This window comes from Panthera uncia, chromosome D4 (assembly GCF_023721935.1).
Source record: "Panthera uncia isolate 11264 chromosome D4, Puncia_PCG_1.0, whole genome shotgun sequence".
In the NCBI taxonomy this organism is placed as follows: Eukaryota; Metazoa; Chordata; class Mammalia; order Carnivora; family Felidae; genus Panthera; species Panthera uncia.
This window is the reverse complement of record NC_064807.1, coordinates 32,557,324-32,578,768: the sequence shown is the minus strand read 5'-3', so window position 1 is coordinate 32,578,768 and position 21,445 is coordinate 32,557,324.

Here is a 21,445-nt window from a genome sequence, read left to right as displayed (position 1 = left end):
TAATTCATCAGCTCATTCAAGACTCAGCTAGATTCTCCTTCCTTGAAGCCAACTTTTGTTCAGGAACAAGTCTGAGATATGCACAATAAGGGAGAACACACACACACGCGTGCACGCAAACTTAATAAATAAATGTTGAAAGAACTTAGGACACTCTAGTGCTAAGATATAAATGAAAGTTTAGACCTGGCTCCTGACTTTTTGGAGTTTATGGTATAGAATTTTCATTCATTCATTCGTTTGTTTTTCATATGCATTTAGTCAGCTCTTGGAACTTAGTGAGGCCCTTAGGGAAAAAGCAAAAATATTTAGGATAGAGCACTTGCCTATCAGGAGCTCACAGCTCAGTTGCCATATGAACTGACAATGATGAAATCAGACTGAATAACATTTGTTTATTTAATAGAATAAGATGTTACATTAAGAAGGCACGGCCCCATCAAAGTTCTTAATAGATTTCTCTATGAGAGAATTTGTTTATCTATTTCTTCATTCAGTGATGAAACAGATAGATATGTATTAGATACTCACTCTATGCTGGCATAGTGCTGCTGGTCTTTGGTGGTACAAGGCAAGCCCAAACAGACCAGATACACTTCCTGCTTTTATGGAGCAAGCATCTAATGAGAGGAAATTAATAGTAATAAAATTTATACTCAATTACAACTGAGATTTGAAGAGTGAGTAAGAAGAGAGGAGGAAAGTACATGCAGGACTGAGAGAATAGAATATTCAAACATCCAGAAAAAGAGGAAGCTTAATGAATGAAATGGGAATGTGTTAGGATATCAGGCTGAAGAGACACCATCTAGGAATTTGTTGGCCACATTGAAGAGTTTGCTTTTAAACTTAAGGGCACACTGAGGGATGTAAAACAGTGTGGGACCATGACTAGATTGGAATTTTTGAAAATATCATGTTGACTGCAGTGAAGAGAAGGAATTGGAGTAGGACCAGATAGGAATCCAGAGAACATTAGGTAATATTGGAGAGATCTAGACAAGGGATGGTGATAATTTGGACTAGGGAGGTAGTAATGGAAATGGAAACCAGTTGATGGGGTTAAGAGATATCAGAGAGATAAAGTCGATAGGATTTGGTAATGGACTAGGAGTTTGTATGAGAAGAGACATAAATGTTGATCAATTTTTATTGTTTACTTCAAGTGAGACAGAATTTTGTTTTTAATGCCCTTAGTCACTCCTTTCTATTCTTTGTTCCTCCTCAGTGGCAATTTTTCCTTTAGTTTCTAACTTCTGGAATTCTTCAGTTTCCTCAAACACACAGACCAACAGACAGACAGACACACACACACACACATATTTAAACATTTTCTCAGAATTTAAAAGTCTTTTATACTCACTTGTAAAATACTATGATAAGGGTTAATGCTTTTCTTCCCCTAATGTTATTTGCTTTTTAAAGAGGAATCAGTCTTTTGGTGTGGGTGCATATTATGAGGTTCCTGAAGTTATTCCATTCCTAGATCAGTGGTTTTAAACCAAGGACAATTCTTCCATCCAGGGAATAATTAGCAATATCTAGGCACAGTTTTGACTGCCAAAACTACAGTGGGGTGGCCACTGGCATCTAGGCAATAGAGCAAGGGATGCTGTTAAATATTCTACAAGGCACAGGACAACCTCTCTCAACAAAGAATTATCTGAACCAAAATGTCAATAGTGTCAGGTTTGGGAAATCTTGCCCTACATGTTAACAACTCATAAAATTGGCAAAACTAGAGCAATGCAGTGGGAGCTACCTCTAACCTCTTATTTATTCTTGCTGTATTAAAAAACAAAACAAAACAAAAAAGAAAAATCTGGAACTGGAAATTTGGCATGTCAAGATGCTACTCTTGACTTTTCAAAACTAATCAAAGTGGAGAAGGGTTGGGGAGAGGAGTCAGTAATTATAGCACTTCTGAATTGGAAACAAGAGCAAAGCCAGCCACAGAAAAATATAGTTTAGTGCCTAATCAACTAGCTGATTGAATTTTCCATGAGATTAGGTCGGAGGCCCAAATGGATTACAGTGGTGATCTTGGGCACAGGCTTGAAAAACTATCAGTCATATATGAAGCTGGGGTGGTGGGGAGATTTCAAGTATTTAAAAACTTCTGTAATTAAATAATAATAGGGGCAAGGTATAAAACTCCTTAATACAATGAACTCCAAGGAAAAACTGGCAGATAATTCCCACCTCATCCTGTTGTGCTTGTGGATTGCAGCACATATGGTCCTGCACCAGGGGTTGTAGAACAGTGAAAGATTCTAACACCATATGTGTGGAAATCCTGTACCTCACAGAGAGTGAAGGAGCAAGAAAATCTTGTCCTTGAATCCTGGACCTTTATGACCATTTTCTTCCTGGCTTAATATCAGATTTTGTCCTTTCCATATGGTATTTTTAAAATACTGTATTTCATCTTTAATGTAGTTTGGGGGGATTGAAATTGCTTATTTCCAATACTAATTTCCATTCCTGTGAATACAGAGTAAGTAGATTTGCTTTTTTCAATAAAACAAAAAGAAAACAATTATGAAAACTACACATCATGAATACTCTTTAGTTTTCCAAGGAAAGGTCTGTAGTGTGTCAAATATAGACACCCATATGCGTATGGATATCTTTAAAATTATGTATTCAGATTTCTGCAGGTTTGTTGGAAGGAAATGCACTCTTTAAATGCCCTAAGATTCCATTATTTATCTAATATTTTGGGACCTGTACATTTGGAGGGGGCAATTCTCTATTATTAGAAAACTTTATTCTTACTTTTTACATTGAACTGAAATAATTAAGGATACTATAAAATGAAGACACTCAGATAGTGAACTTTCTAGAAGATATGAGAGAGTTATTTTCAGAGATTTTTCTATCACACCGTCCTAAAGTAAAAGAAAAGAGGACTGAAGAATGAAAGTGATTGCTCATTGAAAGCCCTTCTTTACCAACACTCTTACTCTATTGGCCCTTCCTTTTCAGCTGTTTGAGCCCCAATATCACACAATAGTTGACTATAAATGCCCTATAAAGTCATGGTCTTTAACTTAAGACCTTTGGCAGTTTCTTCTTCTATTCCCTTTACTTGCTTTACTCCCTTTTTAGTGGTTGCCTCAAAGCACACTAATTTCTATCCCACTCACATTCTGATGATGATCTCAGCTCCTATTACTTTGAAGAATGGAGACTACCAACATACTGGTTTTCATTTTTGGGCTTCCCTATATACACACGTACTTATTTTTGTATTCTAGCTCTCTCTTTCCTCAAGCCATAGATAAGTGGATGGCAGTTCAGGGCCAGGCCTTGGAACTGATTCATTCTCATCTCCTCTGGAACCTACTGTGCTCCATCAGTGATTTCTCCATCCTACAACATTTGCTTATGCATCAATCTGGCATTTTTTCCCACAGCCTATAAACATGCTCAGATCTCTCCCATACTAAAAATTGCAATTTTCCCTTTAACCCAGGTACTCCTTTCTCCTTCACTTCTCATCAGAGATTTTGTTGGAGGACTGCCATGGTTGCCATTCCCTCTCTTCCCACTCAACTCTTGAACCCATAGCAGTCTGGTTTTTCTTCCCAGCACTTCACTGCAGCTGCATTTGCCGAAGATGCTGATGGCCCCTTTGTTACTAAATACCACAGACCTATACAAGTGGGTATCTTTCTTAAACTCTCTGATGCATTGGCATTATTGAATCCTTGTTACCTTTAGTTCCTTCTTTTGCCTTGGCTTCTCTGATACTTGATGCTCCTTGTCCCCTTCTACCTCTCTGACTATTCCTCTTGGTGAGCCACACACCCCCACCTACCCACCCCACCCCCCAGCCTTGATCTAATGATATTTTTCTCTGCAGGCTCTATTTAGTCTTTAGTACTTGTAGAACACAACTATGCTGATGAGTCCCACAATTTTGTCTCAGGTTCACATAACCTCCTTTGAACTTCAGACTCACCAAAGCTTTTGCACATCTCCTTTTGAAGTCCCACTGACTCTTCAAACTTAGTACATTCAAATCTGAATTCATTATATGCATCAAGACTTTATCCTCCCTCTATATCTTCTATCAACTTGCTGTTTCCTTGTATTCTGATCTCAAATAATGAGCCTAAATATACTTGAACATCCAACTCAGGTAGCTGGAAGTCAATTTAGATACTCCCTTCCCTCTCTACACATCTAATCATTTAGTTCTGCTTACCATACCTTGCAAATATTTTTTGAATGTAACCCCTAATACTATAGCCATTCCCAGAGTTCCCACATTAGTCATGGCTCTTGGGGACTACTATAACGCTTCTAAAACTGGCTTCTCTGCCCCCAGTTTTGCCTTCATAAATCCACTCTCCATACTGCAACCAAAGAAATTGACAGAATAAAGTCAAATCTTCTGTGCCACACAAGGTCTGCCATGACTAGGCTCCCGCAGATTTCCTCAGAGTTTTTCCCCACCATTTTCCAATTTATAGTTAATGGTCTGGTAATAATTGCCTGCTTGTCGATCTCTACACACATGTTGTATTTCATACCTCTGCACCTGTTCCTTCTTTAAGGATCACCCTTCCCACCTTCCTCTTTTACCTAACTCAAACACATCTTTCAGACTCAGGTCTTGTGATGGTTTATGTTATGTGCCAAGTTAGCTAGGCCATAGTAGTCACTTATTTAGTCAAACACTATTCTAAATGTTTCTAGGAGATATTATTAGATGAGGTTAAACTTTAAGTCAGTAAATTTTGAGTAAAACAAATTGTCCTCCCTTATGTGATGGGCCTCATCTAGTTAGTTGAAGGCCTTAATAGAAAAAAAGACTGACCTCCCTGGAGGAGGAAAGAATTCTGCCAACAGACAGCCTTTGGACTCAAACTGTAATTCTTCCCTGGGTCTGCAGACGGCTGGCTTATCCTGTAGATTTTGGACTTGCCAACCTCTGCAATTATGTGAGCCAAGTCTATAAAACAAATCTCTCTCTCTGTTTTTCTAACCATAATTTACTGATAACCCCCCTTTTTGCCTAATTAATTTTCATTATTGAATTTATCAAGTCAGAAATAAACTAATTTATTTATTCGTTTACATCTTTATTTTTTTCCCATTGGATTATAAACTCCATGAAGCCAAGGCCCTTATTCTCCATTGCATCCCAAATAGATAGCACATAGTAAGTATCAAGACCCATTTTGAATGAATTCACAAAGGTTTTATGTGTTTATAACTTTATAATGCTGGTAGGAATTAACTGTATAAACGTAATTCTTGCAATTGAATATCTTGCAATCTACTTGGGGTGTCGAGGTTAGCAGTGATGAAATTCTCAAGGAATAAGTTGAAGCAAAATAGGTAATAAGTTGTATGATGCAGACCAGGGCTAGAGGCTTCAGTGAAAAATGATCTATCAGGCTAGAGACCTAAGGCAGAAAGCAAGACCTTTTACTGTCCTTCTTCATTGGTATAACTTTGATGAGCATAGAAAACAGTGAATGAAGACAAGGAGACAAACATTAAGGATAAACTTACATGAGACTGAAAACATGATAATTGTGACTAAGGAGGTTAGAAGCACCAGAAAGTGGCAAGAAAATTAGGCTGGCTAGGAAAGTTTAGGCAGATGATTTAAAAAAAAATGTTTTGGGGCACCTGGGTAGCTCAGTCGGTTAAGCAACTGACTCTTGGTTTTGGCTCAGGTCAAGATCTCAGTTTTGTGAGTTCAAGCCCCACATTGGTCTTTACACACTGACTGAGTGAGGAGCCTGCTTTAGATTCTCTCTCTCTCTCTCTCTCTCTCTCTCTCAAAATAAATAAATAAACTTAAAAAAAATAAATTTGGCTAGGTAGCCAAACGGAAGTCACTGAATGTTTTTGAGAAGAGAAACCTGAAAGAAGTGAGAAGTTAGTTTATAAAAAGTTAGCCTAATGGTGCTAGGCAGCATGGATTGAACGGTAACAAATTTGGATTAACGTAAAACTAGCTTATCTCCTAGCAGATTGTCCTTGCATGTTTGTTGTTACCTCCTTTCTCATGGTCCAGAGCATTGTTGAGACTCTTCCCACAGGCCTGCTTCACCCAGACCCAAGCTGTCTTGTTGGGTGGATGAAGTGTGTTCAGTAGCTTCTCTCCCTTCTCTACTTCCTTCTTGGTGTTTCCTTCTCCGGTACAGTTACTAGAGGCCTCATACTGACCAAGGGTCCAATCCCAGAATTCTCACCACTCAGTTCCTTTATAATATCCCAAGTGTCAGGAAATTTTTAACACCCTACCATTGCCAATCAGATATCAACTCACAATTAAAGCTACTTGACCTAAATTTTATGGTTTGTGTTTGTGTCTCTTTCTGGGAACAAGCATTCCCTTGTTCAGGAGGCTTGAAGAATCATAGTACAATAATCTACTGGTTCAGCTTCATTGCCAGAATAGCTGTGACCTTAGGGACCAATTCTTATCACCTGGTTTCTACCTTCTTTCTCATAGTGTCCTGGATCTGGCAACATCTACCTGTTCATAAGTGGCTTAAAATATTTAATGTTATTAGAACAGATTGCTCAACTTTGAACTGGTAAAAGATTATTGGATCCAATATAAGCTATTTTGAAATGGCTAGAATATACACAGCCCAGGTAAAACAAAATAATAAAAACACATAAGAAACACTTGAAATCAGAACTACTTTTCAAGATTATAATTAAGCTCTAACCCAAAGGAACTAGCCAGAAATCTTTGTTTGCATTACAACAGGTTCACACTAGCTTGCTGGCTTTAAACAGTTTGCTCCAGTTTTCTCCTGGTCATATATAAACTAGCTTGATTTAGTTGAATTCAAGTAGATAGAAAAGAACTAGTTTAACCCAGTTGAAACTTCCCCTGGGATATAATATTATATCCTTTATAGACATCTTCTAATTCCCAGCATCTGAGAGCCCAACACAGGCTAGAAACTTAATACATGTAGTTACAACCATAGATAACCAAAATGAAGAACTGAACACTAATCTCTATCTGGTGGACATGGGCTATGCACTCCAAGACAGGGGATGATGACAAGCATTCTCCCTGAAGGTACAGAAATTGTTCTGTCCAATACCATAGTCAGTAGCTACATGGGTCTTGAAGTGTAGTTAATCTGAATTTAATTCTGCAGTACATGTAAAATATATATCAGTTTTCAAAGACTTAATACAAAAGTAAAATAACTCAATTTTTTAATTGATTCTATATATCTAATAATATTTTGGATATATCAATTTAAATACAATGTAGTATTAAAGTGAGTTTATTTCTTTCTTTTGTTTCTTTTTAATAGATTTCTAGAACATCTTAAATTATATATGTGACTCTTACTGTCTCTATTGGACAGTGTTGGTATGCAATGTCCTGCCACTGCTCGCTCATTAGAAGTGTTCATCGCCATCTAATCAACACCTGTGCTCACAACAGGCTCAGGACACTTTTCCAAACACATCAGGAATGAGCACTTGAGTAAATGCCATTCTCAAATTCAAGGACTATCTTATCTGTTCTTATAACAAAACAAAAAAAAAAAAAAAAACAAAACAAAGCAAAAAAATCAATCTTACTACTTCATCTGTTCTAAAAATCTCCCGTGTTTTCTTTAAAATGTTTTCCAATTCCTCCCTTTTTGCTCTCTCTTCCATCAGGTTTGTGTACTTTCTGTCTCATCAAACTCCCCTCTTCCAATATTTATCTTATACTTATGTCTTATGAATAGGTGTCTTAAAATGGAAAAAATAAAGCATATTAAATTTAATATCATAGGCAATTCATGATCTCTATGATACCCAGGCTGTGCCTGGACCACCATTTTTTTTCATATTTTATTTAACCAATATGGTGTTTATTATGTATCCAGCACTGCTCTAATAATTTTCCCAGCATCAACTCATTGGGTTCTCATAGTTTCCTTATGAGAAATGTTCTATTATTGTCCCCTTTTCACTGATGGGAAAACCATACAAAAGTTGCCACTGTCTGGGTACCTGGGTGGCTCAGTCAGGTGAGTGTCTGACTCTTGATTTCAGCTCAGGTTATGATCCCAGGGTCGTGGGACCAAGCCTCACACAGGGCTCCATGCTTATCATAGAGCCTGCTTAAGATTCTCTCTCCCTCTGTCCCTCCACTCCAACTTACCTGTGCACTCTCTAAAATAAAAAAAGTTTTTAAAAAAAGTTGTCACTGTCAAAGATCATGCAAATGGTAGTTGGCAGAGTTAGGGTTTGAATCAGGTAATCCCTTTATTACTTGTGTAGCCTCTTATGAGAGAGGTGGTCTTCCTCTTGGATGGTTTCATCACCCTGGATTTGCTCTCACAGACAAGAATGAACACCAGCATATTTTGATCATTCCCTGGCTTTCCCTTGGCCTTCATTTTCTGTGCTTTTATGATTATTGTGTCCTGTATTTCATTGTGCAGGATTTTTCCTTCTGATTTCCAATATAAAAATAATCTAATCTGGATTAATCCAAGTTACAGCATTAATCATGCTAAATAATAGAATTTCCTACATTTGTAAAGAGTTTTAAGTTTATAAAGTACTTGATGGTAAAATTGTGAATTACCAATGTGTTGATAGAAAATGTGTTCATTTTGATCCTGACATTTTGAAGAAACTGACTCATTCCAAAGAAATATTTCTAATGGTAGGATTTCAGACACTGTGATAGATCACTGAGTGGGAGAGGACTGACATCACTGAGAACAGGAACTTTCTCTGCATTTTCATTACAGTTCTTTATTCCTTCACTCATGTATACATACATATCCTGTTTGCTCACAAAGGGATTTGAAGCAGTTTTCAAAAATAAATATGATCTAATAGGATCAAATAAATAGGTGAGGAAATTGTAGCTGCTATTCATGTTCTCTGTGGCAAGAACCCAAATCCCTATTCCAGTTACCTAACCTGGCCATGATGGCCTGAAAAGCAGAGACACAAGGCCCACATACACTCTCCTTCTCTAATTAGGGCTTTGTCCCAGTTGACCTGGTGAGTAGAAGCAGCAGAGGTGGGTACTGAGTAACCCAACTGCTTCTTTTTATTTGTTTACTTTTTAATTTTTTCCAGTTTTATTGAGATGTATTGACATATAACAATGCATTATGTATTAGCTCATAGTATACAACATAATGATTTTATATATATATATATATATATATATATATATATATATACTGTAGTGAAATCACCATATAAATAGTGAAATAATCACCATTGTAAGTCTAGTTAACATTAATCACCTCACATAGCTACAATTTTCTCTTATGATGAAAACTTTTAAGATCTACTCTCTCAGCAAATTTAAAGTAACTATAGTTACTCTGCTGTACATTCAATCCCAGTTATTTATAAGTGGAAGTTTTCACCTTTCAATTACCTTCACCCTTTCCCCCCACCTCAACCCCCACCTCTAGCAACCAACAATCTATTCTCTGTATTGATAAGTTCGGAGGATTTTTTTTAGATTCCTCATATAAATGAGATCATACATATTTGTCTTTGTCTCATTTCACTTAACATGATGCCCTCAAGGTCCATACATTTTTTCACAAACAGCAGACTTTCCTTCTTTTTTTTTTATAGCTGAATAATATTTCATTGTGTGTGTAAATATATATGCTACATTATCTTTATCCATTCATCTGTTGATGAACACTTTGGTTGTTTCATGTCTTGGCTATTGTAAATAATGCTTCACTGAACATTGGGGCATACAGATATTTTTTTGAGATAATAATTTTGTTTCCTTTGAATATATGCCCAAAAGTGGAATTACAGTATATTTGGTTGGTTGTTTTTTATTTTTTATTTTTTAATTTTTTTAATTTTTAATTTTTTGAGGAACCTCTAAAACCTCACTGTTTTACATGTTGGCTGTACCAGTTTACATCCCCACCTGATTACTTTCATTCCTTTTTCATTTTTTTGAAATAATGAATAATGAATTGAAAAGGGGGTGGGAAGGGGAAGAGGGTGAGAGATAGTATTTTTAACAGGCTTCACACTCAGCACGGAGCCCAACACAGGACTTGATCCCACAACGCTAGGATCATAACCTGAGCTGAAATCAAGAGTCAGAGTCTTAACTGACTGATCCACCCAGTCACCCCCCACCTGATCTTTTAAAGATGAGCCTAGAAACCTACATGATCAGCTGATTTGAGCTTCCTTTCCTCTGAGCCCTTTTCAGATTCCCACTTGGCCTTCCAAGGCAGAGTCCCTCCCAAGAAGAGAGCATGTCTACTCCTTGACTTGCCACACCAATTTCTTGGGAGGCAAAACAGAAGAGAGAGAGAGAGAGAGAAGAAACAAAATTGATGTCTTCCATTATGTTTTGTCTATAATTGGTTAGTCCTCTCATTAAAATCTCTGCCTTCTCCCCCATATGTGAATCTAACTTAGTTAAGCTGGGAATTCCATTTTAACTATGAACTACTTCAGAGCCCCCCTCCCCCCACCCTTTCCCTGGGGATGTATTCCTTCTAGAGTCCCTTTGGAACTGGTTGTTGGAAATGTGGCAGGGACCAACTGAGTCAGCAAGGAAAGACAGGGAAAATGAGAACAATGGGAAGAGTGTAAAATAAAGCAACATGGAAGATGAACAAATAGGAACACACAGTTTAAAATACTATACGCTCACTGGGAATTTGGTTCTGAGCTTCCTAGTAGCCAAAGAAAAGAGAAACACATTTATAACACTCAAATTTTCCATATTATAAAGTCAACGCAGTTACTCATAAGAAATACAGCTTTTCCTGGAACCAAGACCATTAAAGAGATTTGTTCCTAGATTCACATTAAAGGACCCTGTATGACAAAGTGCACAATGTTTTCAATAACATGTCTTTATTAAAGTTTCCTATAACTTATCACACCCATTACCATAATGTAAGTCAGTCAAAGAAAATCTGAAAGGTCTATTTTCTCTATGTAAGGTGGTATACAGCATAATCAATATTTCCATAAGTAATAAAGCACTGGACTCACTAATAAATGAGATGTGGGCTTTGCTCTTTTTTATTTTTTAATAATTTCTATTGGAGAAAGCTAATGAATGTAGACAATGTTGGTGCCCTTTTCCAGCCATTTTTCTCACTGTTGGAATTTCCCCTACTAAGGGCCCTTCTGTCCATGGGACCCTAACCTTGTAATCTAACCACAGGGGACTCAAGAAGTCACTGACCCAATGAAAACCTGTTGCTAGGTTGAGTTGAACTAATCAGATTCCTTCCACCATGAAATTAAACTAAGAAATACAAATCCTGCTATAGTGACTTACTCTGGATAAACCAGGTAAAAGGGCCAGAATGGATGCCAGCCAGCCAAGCCACAGCCACACCAAGCTGTAAAGAATCATAACCCTGGATCCTCAAGGAGGAAGTCAACTCCCACACATCTTTGTTGTATTACCTGTATCTCTTGTCAGAAAAAAGTGGAAAGACATATTCTCCTTTTCTCAGGCCATCCACCGTATCATTTCCATAGCCTCTGTGCTTTCAGACAAGTCCTGCCCTGGACATCCATCTCAAAAAAAAATGGCACAGGACCTTAGGGGTCACTTCCCTGCTGAGCTCAGGGATAAGGAGGCAGGTGCTGAGGCAAACTGGTGACTGAGTTGGCTGTCATACTGGTCATGACATAGGAGGGTTTGATGTTTAAATTCATTCATTTATGACAATGCATACTGAGCACTTGAAATCTTTAAGAGGGCCTCATGCACTGTGGGAGGCAATGCCCCAAGCTCCTGAAGACAGAAATTGACACTCAACTCTCCAGGAAACAGGATGTCAAGTATTAACCCAAGCTCTTGCAGATTAAGATGGTAGTTTGCTACAGCAAGAGACCTAAAAAATCAATACTTCAACAATTACTTCTACAGCACAAAAGCACTGGCCAGCAAAAGTGCCTTTGAGATCCCATTTCATGCTCCAGACCAGCAGTTCCATTTCCTAATGGGCAAAACATTTCAGCCTCTACTGCTGAGATATCCAAAAACACTAGTATCCTTTTGAAACAGTCTGTGAGGGCCTCTGGGATATTCTGCTAGATGGCTGTGAAACAGTCTGCTCTGAGAAAGTCTGTCTGTCCAGAGTGAACACTTGCTATATCAGCAAGCAGGGTCATAGTTGGCTGAGACAACAAAGGCACAGCCAAACATGCTGCCCAGGCTCCTTAACACCCATCTTAGGGTCATACCTCCCTTCTAGAAAGGGGAAAAAGGCTGTCAAGCTTTTTCATCAGACTGGTGAGCACTAAGAACAGTTGCAATGCACTGAAGAGTGTCACATGACTGGGATGAAGAATGCTGAGTGCCAGACAGATCCAAATTGACCTCTCTGCTGCCTAAGGTATCCATTCCGTTCACCTAATATCACTATCAAACAATACCAAATGCTTCAAGAGTAGTAAAATGAGCAAATATTAGAAAGCCAAAAGGAAACAAGAAAGTTTGGAGAATCTACTAAGAGAACATTCTAGTTCTGAATCATAGAAGATGGAGGAATTTAAACGCATTGTTGGAAAGGAGTGAAGTATTAGCTGAATTACATACCACATTACTCTTTTTAGACAAAAGCATATGTCTTGTGGAGAAAGGTAATTTAGTTCAAGTGATAAAGGATGCCAGTTCTTAAGGTAGTCAGTCTTCAAACTAAGATTCCAAAAGATTTGTTTTGGTTTGTGCAAAATTGTAGCAGTAAAATACCTTGAAAGGAGCTTCATCTTTTGTGGAATCAAAACTTCAAGAAAGAGGTCATAGTTACTAGATGGACGTGTGTCATTTAGCACTGGTAGTCACAGTTTATGGTTCTGTAAAAAGTTTTTGTACCAATAACCTCATGGGAGGTTATAACCAAATGTACAGAAAAGAATCACTCAGACCCCACATCAAAGAAAAAAATAAAAATAAACAATACATATCAAAAGAAAGGAAACTGGATGTTCTATTTGTAGTTGGAGAAAAAGTGTAATATAGAGAGGAAAGCCTGCTCTAGTTGTGCTGTGGGGCTCATCCTGGAGTGACTCTTGCCCTTATCACCTACCAGCCAGGTGACCCTGAGCACATGATCTAGATCTCATAGTTACTGGTTACACATTTGTAAATAGAAAGAGTAATGTATTTTATACAAAACTACTGTATAGATTGAATAGAATAAAGGACATAAAAATGCTTGGTTTATAAAAGACATTCAGTGCCTGTTTATTTCCTCATTTTGATGTTTGTCTGATGATGTTAAGATGCATGAAACATCGCAGATCCCCAAATCAAAAGGAATATTAAAAACTTCACTGGAGAGGCCAACTGTTCCTTGTTAATCAGTTCTCTCCCATATTCCCTCTGAGAGAACAAGCTCCTTTTACAAAAAGTGAGACGGTGATCTTTTGTTTTGTGTGGAACTGCACAACATGGTAACAAGGGCATGACAAAGACATCTCCCCAAGTTTTCATTGATGCTTTGTGAGGTGATATTCCTGTGTTTGGCTGATTTAATTCATAGCATATTTATCCCCCCTATTTTTTTTTTTTTCTGGGGATTATCATCTCCCTGCGACTGATTCTGTCTGCCAGTAGTATTCCTAAGTTGAAGATGTTCACAGTCAGTCAGGGCCGAGGGCCCCCAGGATCTGGATAAATTTTTCTTTCTAAAAATTGTGCAAAGTAAAATGTTACATAGCTAATAACAGATATCTCATTATTTTTAACTTAAAAATTTTCAAAACTTCAAAAAAATACAGAAATTGAACTTACTTATGCATATGTGTTTATATATAATATATATATTAGCTATAACCCACTAAGGTTACCTTTTGACCCATTTATAGGTTGCCACCTGCAATTGGAAATACATTATTAATTTCTTCCAGTCAATGGATAAAATATGTCTTGAGCCAGTTGGACAGAAAAAGCCTCTCCTTTGCATCAGGGGCTAACTTGTCCTGAGGATGTTTCCTTGCTTCTCTGTTTTCAAGTGCAAGAGCTTTCATACCTCTTCACAGGCCCTGGATCAGAGGAGAGACACTCTATAAACCAAAGACTTCTAGTATATTTGAAAATTGCTCTAGCCACTCCCAATCCCATAGGATTTGGGGCTAGGCAGTGTTACAAGCAATATTTTCCCGAACAACTAAGGAAACTAAGTGATTTTCCAGACAGCTAAAACTTTGCAAGGGGGGTGAGGCTGGCAAAGCCACCAAGCAGCTGAGGTTCTAAGAGGAGGTCCTTCAAGGCATTGAGCTAAGACCCTGCATGGACTCCATCTTGTTTAAGAGATGGATCGGTTGCTACAGTCAGAAAAGGAAATTGTGGTCCACTTCATTGGCCAGCTTAGACATGTACTCACTGCGAATGACCAAAAAGGAAGGATTTGATCACTTTAAGGAAGTTCCATATTCATAAAGTTTCCTTAGATTTTCTTATTCATGTGTTTAAATATGCATTTTTTATTTTTGAAATAGAATGAGAGAGCACGAGTGGGGACAGGGGCAGAGAGAGAGAGAGAGAGAGAGAGAGAGAGAGAAAGGAGGGAGAGAGAGAATCCCAAGCAGGCTCTGTGCTGATAGTGTGGGCCTCGATCTCACAAACTACATTTACTTAGTTGCCTTTTCCAGTATACTTTTTCTCATTTACCTTGTTGGAAAAACTGGCACTCATTATTAATTTTCTTATGTACTTTGTAATTTTTCTATGAAAGCCAATCTGTATAACATTTTTTTAATATCTGAAATCAATCTAAAATCCATTGGTATTTCAACATTTTTTCTTTTGATGTACTGTTTCAAAATTATATGGAAATACAAAGGATTAAGAATAATCAAGGTACTCTTAAAGAAGAACAAGTTGAGAAGACTTTACAAATAAGTTGCAAATATAGATTAATGTGAGGGGAAAATGAACACACCAAAAACACTGAGTCTTTTAACCTATTGTTATTGAATCTTCCACATTCCAATTTCCCTAAATACAGTTTTTATAGATTTCTGAATAGAAATTATTACATTTATCCTAGATATTTGGAATTTTCATGCTATTGTAAAAGTTGTCTTTTTAGAACTGTATTTTCTGTTTGTTTCCAGAATATGGAAATTCAATTGACTTTTGTATATTGACCTTGTGTCTCATAATCTTGATAAATTAATTTTTATTTTATTTTCTAATGTTTATTTATTTTTTTTGAGAGTGGGGGGGGCTTGCATGTGGTTGGGGGACAGAGACGGAGAGGGAGAGAGAGAATCCCAAGCAAGTTCCACGTGGAGCTTGACACAGGGCTTGATCTCACAGCTGTGAGATCATGACCTGAGCTATAAACAAGAGTCAGGTGGTTAACCAACTGAGCCACCCATGCACCCCAATCAATTCATCTTTTAATTCTTTTTTATTTTTTTGTGTGCATCATCATATTATTTGTGAATAATGACAGCTCATTTCTTTCTTTCTGGTCTTTATATCTTTCTTTCTTTATTTCTTCTTGGCTGAATGTTCTCCATAGAATGTCCACTATAGTTTTGAATTGTAGTGGTAATAAAATGTATCCTTGTCTGCTTCTTGGTGTCATAGAGAAAGCTTTTCACATTTCACCATTAGGCAAAATATTTACTATTTACTCTTTGTCACTACACTTTATCAAATTCTATTCCTTCTATTTCTATTTTACTAATTAAAGAATATTAATGGGTGTTCTCCCTATAATATTAAATAAAAAGCAAAATGTGATGTAGCACTGACATAGGTAAGAGTAGCTAACATTTACTGATGTTTATTTTGAGTCGGGTGTTACTCCAAGTGTTTTACTTATATGAAATCATTTAATGGTCATAACAACAATTGAGGTAGGTTCTATGATATAAACATCTTGCAGATTACAAACCCGAAACACAGAGAGGTTAAGTACCTTGCTCAGGATCACACAATTTGTAAATGGAGGAGCTGGGATTTGAATCCAGAATCTCTATGTTTAGAACCTCTATGCAATATTGTCATTTCCATAACCTTCCTATATAGTACTAGTACAGGAGGTAAATTAAGTTCTGGACATAAAACCACATGCATTGGGGCGCCTGGGTGGCTCAGTTGGTTAAGCATCCGATCTTCAGCTCAGGTCATGAGTTCGAGCCCCGTGTCAGGCTCTGTGCAACAGCTCAGAGCCTGGAGCCTGTTTCAGATTCTGTGTCTCCCTCTCTCTTCCCCTCCCCTGCTCATGCTCTGTCTCTCTCTGTCTCAAAAATAAATAAAAACATTAAAAAAATTACAAAACCACACATGCATAGTAGGTGCTCAATAAGTGTCAGTTCCTTCCACTTGTCTATTACCCAGAGTTTAATACTTAATTTGAGTTGATTCCACCTTAACATTCTTCACCACTTGTGCTATAAGAAATGAAGATACAACCATGAACTTAAACAATTAACCAAATGATGTGAATCTCTAAAATTTCCTGACTCAAGAATGGAGGTCCTGATGATATACTTGCCTTCCTTTATTCTTTACTTCATCCTGAGGGCTTCAGACAGGACATGTGTCATTCCAAGTACATTACTGTTACCCTCAGAATTCACACTCCATCTGAATGCATCAAGATTGTATGAATGAGATTGAAATGGTAATATATCAAGCAAATTTACAATATTCCAATTGTCTAGAACATCATATTAGTTTTCTCTTAAGCATTGTGATAGAATTTCCTTGGTGTGTCTTTTCTGTCACATACACATACAGTTTCAAGTACTAGTTTTCTTTAGTTTTCCTCCTTATGCTCTTATGACTATTCATGTGCTTATAGTCTATATTTATATACATTGCTATGTAAATATTTATTTCCATGTCTGCCTCTCTCATAGGAATGTGTGCACCTTAACATAACATAAAACACTATGTCATGTTTATCTTTGTATCCCCACCACCTAGCCCAGAGGATGGCACTAGTAATGGCTAAATTAATGTTAGTTGAATGGATGGAAGTTGGATGGATGGATGGATGGATGGATGAACAAACCTGACCTCAGAACTCCATTTTGAGTTCTCCATTGACATTCTTCACTTCTGTTGCCCAGATAACTATGGCCATGAACATACATTTGTTTATTTTTCTGCTTCAGAAACATTACACATTTTCTTCATGCTATTATATTGAAATTGTTTCCTAGATGATGAATACTTTGCTTTTTCCCCACTAGTTTACCTAATATGACCCTCTCTGATCTTTTAAACATGTTACCAGACTCCTTTCCTTTCCTCTCATTTGTTTTCTGGTCTGCATTTAGTAAGTGAATAAAGACAAGGGACTGGTTTAAAAGAGTTCAGAGTCTAATGCATTGCTCACAGGGCTGCCAGAAATTACAGTCTGTGCCTCAATGCAGTCCTCTGCAAATAAACATCTAAATACTACAGAAGTCCATGCTTACGTAATCAGAACAATAAGGAACTGACATGGTTTTTTATCTTATTCAGTTCCCCACAAAATGTCCGAGGTTGAATTGTAGCTGGTTTATCATTTTGGCTCAATATCTGAGTCCTGACTTTGGGCCTGGGTAGATAGATAGAGGGCATCCAGAAAGCAATTTTACCTGCTGTACTTTCAACCTAACAATATATTTTTGTGATTAAGTGCTTTTGTGGTATGTATTTGCATGCAGCCATTCGGTGCATGTGTGTGCACGCTTAGTTGAAATATGGATGTTTTCTTTCATTCAGTTTGAATGTAAAAGCAGCTCTCTGAATCGCCTCAGGGTACTTTTCAAATTCCCTGTGATATCACCCAGTTGGAATTATGCACACTCGTTTTCTAAATTCTGCAAAGAAAATTGTTGAATTCTCTGTGACATTTACCATAACTCAGAAAATTTACGCTGCTTTTTTCCCCCTTCTCCCACCCCTACCCCTTTCCCAAAAGCATACTTCTCCTGGCTCCACTCCTTAAGTGTTAAATGCTTTTAGGAATCATTCATTTTTATTATCAGCCATCTTGCTCCATTTTATTTGCCACCAAATTATTCCATAGTCTCGTCTGATTCTTGGCTATAAAAAGAGAATACCATTATTTGAGCTAAGATTCTGTCTCATATGTGTTAGGTTTATCTCAACAGTATAAAAAAAATCCTACCCAGATGGATAGAATATACTCAAAAGTCATAAAGGAAAAGAAACCCAGTATTGAAGTCCTAATCTCTTTTTTCTTGATGCTTACTTCATTTAAACACTCTCTTGGCTCTCTATTACCTTACAGGGACAGGGATTCTCTGATTTAAGGTGTCTTAAAAATCTCTCAGGTAAACTATAAAAATTGTGAATTACCCACACCCCACTGTCAGAGATTCTGAGTCAGGAAATCTAGGTTAGGGCCTTGGAAATTGCATTTCCAAAAGGCAATCCCAGTGAGTTTGGTACAAGAAGCACAGGGATCACATTTGAAAAGCACTGACTCCTGGGAAAAATTGGAACTGTTTAACATTCACCATACCTCAATCAGCTTTTCCCTATCACTCTCCTTTCTTTGCCTGGCACTGCTCTAAATGTTCACAGTCCATGTTTGTTCATCTTTTTGACATCTCTCCAGACATCTCCATGCTTTCACCTTTGCATGTGTTTAGAATGTCCATTCCCTCTGCCCTGAGGTATACCCACTCATTTCTTTAAGATCTATTTCTAATAATCCCTTCTTTGTGCATCCAGGAGTCAGTCACTTTTTGTGTTATAAATGAATAAATAAGTGAATGAATCAACAACCACTTATCAAATACCTTCTAAGTACTAAATGCATAAATATATGGAGGTGAGGAGGAGTTACAAGGATAAACACCTTGGAAAAGCAAGTCTTGCTGTGAGTTCTGGTAAAATGTAAAGAATTTAAAATAGGAAGGGAAAAGTAATTTACCCTTAACTACAAACAATTGCATTATATTCAATAAGACTGTATTTCTATATTTTATTGAATTAAATATATCACTTATTATAAGAAGTATCATCACTTAATGTATCATTAAAGAAAGAAAAATCACCAGTTAAAATATGATACAATGCTAAGTGCCTAGCATAATACTAGCATATCATAAATCGTGCTCAAAAATTACCAGCTTAATGGGTTCATTCTTTTCACATTCTACAATGCCTATGAACTATATGAAAACATCAGATACATTTTGTTTTATTATGTTTTAAGTAGGCTCCACACCCAATGTGGGGTTTGAACTCACCACTTCGAGATCAAGAGTGAGATCAAGAGATCAAGACTCTACTGACTAAGCTACCTGGGTACCCCCATTAGATACATTTTAACTTAGAGACTTGTAATACAATACAGGCAATAGAAGACCCTTGCAAGTATATCTCAGTTTTAGAAATTTGAGACTGTAAAATTTGGTTAAAAGAAAACGTAAATTAAAGGATGCTTTTACATATCACCAAAGAATTATTGCTTTAAGACAGGTGTAATTTTAGGATTCATTTAGCACTCTCTCCTCAAAGCACTTTTAACATATCATAAGCTCTGCTAATATTTGACTTAAGTAAAACTTTTCAAAAACATGTCTCGTTAAATGAAGGGAAGTGAATGTTGAAGTTTATGGGCATGGAGTTTCAAAACAGGAGGCAGGATAATAGAACAGAAAAGAGAAAAGGTTTTTGAGGTAGTGCAGGATGTGAAAGTGGACTCTGAAACTTGCAACTGTGTCATCTCTGGCAAGTTAACCACTCCATACCTCAGTTAACCAATCTATAAAATGAAAATAATAATAAGCCCTACCTAAAACACGTGTTACAAGGAATCATCGTGTAGACACAGTGCCAGACCATACCATATAGGCTCAATAAAATATTAAATGGCAAGTCATTCCTCATTTATATTTTATCTTCTGAATCCTAGAAGAGACAAGTTTAGAGTGTGTGTGTTTGAAATCAATGTTTTGTTTTGTTTTTTGTGTATTTTAGAAATTTTTAGATGTCAGATGCACAATAATTCTATAGTACTCCTCCATTTATAGCATTCTACCAGTATCAGTCCATTACTTGATTATTTTTCTTACTCTTGTCTGAGGAAGACTATTTCCCATTTTAATTACCTAAGGGATCAGGCTGGAAAAGGCAGTGCCCTGATGCTATCTATTTCATCAAGGTGGAACTACTGCTTCTGCAGCAGAGGAAGGAACCAATGACAATCCAGGGGACTATATTTTGTTGTGGTAGGCACAGTGCATCAGTTTTCTGAGTTCCATCAATGCACCTATCTAGCTTCCATCATCAACAGAGTTAGGTTTCTTTCTTTTTTGTTCCTTTTTTTTTTTTATGTTTTATTTTTGAGACAGAGAGAGACAGAGCATGAACGGGGGAGGGGCAGAGAGAGAGGGAGACACAGAATTGGAAGCAGGCTCCAGGCTCCGAGCCATCAGCCCAGAGCCCGACGCGGGGCTCGAACTCACGGAGCGTGAGATCGTGACCTGAGCTGAAGTCGGACGTTTAACCGACTAAGCCACCCAGGCGCCCCATCTTCCTTTTTTTTTTTTTTTTTTTTTTTTTTTTTTTTTTTTTTTTTTTTTAACAGAGTTAGGTTTGAAAGGAATCAAAAGACCAAATTTATTCACAATCATATGCAGAATGGTCATGCCTGGTTTGTTGAATAAATAGCCATTTGGATGGATAGATGGGTGGATGGATAGGTAAATAAATGGATTGAAGAGTAAATATGAATGGAAAGTTACAATGGCAAAGATAGGAAGTTTTAAAAGAAATTTATGAAACATCACTTTGCTCCAAGCAGCACATTTTGTAATTTTTCTCAAAAGTTAGAAAATTTCTCAAAAATGTATTTACTCTTCTAATGGATACTTAAATGAACAGTAAGAATGACTTTTATATGGATTTAGTTGGTGTTTGCTTAATGACACTCTTCTAGTAAGAGGTGAGAGAGGAAAGATAAATTAGTTGACTGTGTAGTTCATGGATATAAACTTTGAAGTAAGACATAAGTGTTTTAAAGGAACATTTTAGCCAAAGTAAGTGGAGGATCCTTGCTGCATAATAACTTACTATTGATTGCATTTGAGAATATTGACAGGCACAATGCAAAAGATACACAAGGATACATGGAGTTTCTCTTGTAAATACTTCAATGTTCCATGGAGAGAATTGAGCACAAACTGATAGTTAACAAGAATAACAACAAAAACAACCCTCCACTCCAACAAAACAAAACAAAACAAAACAAAACAAAACAAAAAACAAACAAACAAAAAAAAAACACCTTAGAAGAGTTTAAGCATTTAGTAGCTCCTTGGCATTAGATATATGATGAGTAGGTACTCAGAAACCAATGTTGAAATTTTACCATATTATTTGACTTGTTCATCATAAATATTAGGCTTGTTAAGTCACATTCAATAGCCATAAAATGTAATTACACATTAGTTACTGATGTCATTTTAAGTTTATTTTAAA